The sequence below is a fragment of the Myotis davidii genome, unplaced genomic scaffold (genome assembly GCF_000327345.1).
Source record: "Myotis davidii unplaced genomic scaffold, ASM32734v1 scaffold961, whole genome shotgun sequence".
Classification (NCBI taxonomy): Eukaryota; Metazoa; Chordata; class Mammalia; order Chiroptera; family Vespertilionidae; genus Myotis; species Myotis davidii.
In genome coordinates this window covers 430398-431999 of record NW_006291013.1, presented here as the reverse complement: position 1 = coordinate 431999, position 1602 = coordinate 430398, and positions in this window count along the sequence as shown.

Genomic DNA, 1602 nt, shown 5'->3' with positions numbered 1-1602 from the left:
TCCAGCTCTGACATCCCGGCCGGCTGAAAGCTGGTTTCTGGGGTTTTGTTTAGCTTCTATATTTGTTACAATGTTCAAACTGCAGGCTCAGAGGCCGGCAAGGCAGGCAGGGAATGTTGCAGTCCTCCGTCACTGAAGCAAGCAAGCCTCATGTTCAGTTTAAGCGGCCTGGCTGCCGGCCGCCATCTTGGCTGACAGTTAATTTGCATATCGCCCTGATTAGCCAATGGGAAGGGTAGCGGTCGTATGCCAATTACCATGTTTCTCTTTTATTAGTGTAGATTGATTTCTGAGAGAAAGGGAGAGGGAGAGAGAGACAGAAACATCAATGATGAGAGAGAATCATTGATTGGCTGCCTCCTGCACATCCACACTGGGGATTGAGCCTGCAATCTGGGCATGCGCCCTGACCAGGAATGGAACCAGTGACCTGGTTCATGGATGGGTGTTCAACCACTGAGCGGCACCAGCTGAGCATTTTTCTGTATTTTTAATGTCTCAAAATTATGATAGATATCAGCACATGGTATTAAAAAAAGAGCACATTGATCTGAACAATGCTTTATCTGTTTCAAACATGAATTTCATTAATTATTATACACATGTCATTAGACTTCTGCTTTCACTCCCCTACCCGTCATTTGCAGGACATTGTAAAAATCAATGGGAGGAGGGATTGTAATCCAAAAGAGTGAATATGTATCACCTCATCCTGACCTAGAAATGATAGAAGAAGGAAATCTGTCTCTGGGATTGTGAAGAATGAAGTCATTAATACAAAAACTAGCAAGATGAGAGAAACCTATCATCTGGTTTAGCTCAGCTCATTAGAATACTGAACAAGAGAAGGTCAATTTCGTGGATTTCTGTTGCCCTAAAGTTTTACCATCCTGTGCCCGAATCATTCTCTTATGAAATATTATCAAATATGTGTTCCAATCTGTCATACACTACAAAGAACATTACAGCCTTAGCTGGTTTGGCTCACTGCATAGAGCATCAACCTGTGGACTGAAGGATCCAAGGTTCGATTCTGGTCAAGGGCACATGCCCAGATTGCGGGCTCGATCCCCAGTAGGGGATGTACAGGAGGCAGCCGATCAATGATTCTCTCTCATCATTGATGTTTCTATCTTTCCCTTCCTCTCTGAAATCAATAAAAAATATATTAAAAGAAAAAAGAACATTACATTTTAGTAGAGCTGGAAAACAATTTGTTAGCCTTAAAAATGTGGACCATTGCCCAGCCAGTGTTGCTGAATGGTTGAGCATCGACCTATGAACCAGGAGGTCATGGTTCAATTCCAACATGCCCTAGTTGCAGCCTCAATCTTTAGTGGGGGGCATGCAGGAGGCAGCCAATCAATGATTCTCTCTCATCATTGATGTTCCTATCTCTCCCCCTCTTACTTCCTCTCTGAAAACAATAAAAATATTTTTTAAAATGTGTACCATTGCTATCAAAAGCACAAACCAACAGGTGCTTCACTGAGGACACAATACACATGTAGTTTTTCTGTAATGCATAACTTGAATCAACTTATGAGGAAATGGTCAGAAAAAAAAACAACTTGAGGGATTTTCTTCTTTTAAAAAATATTT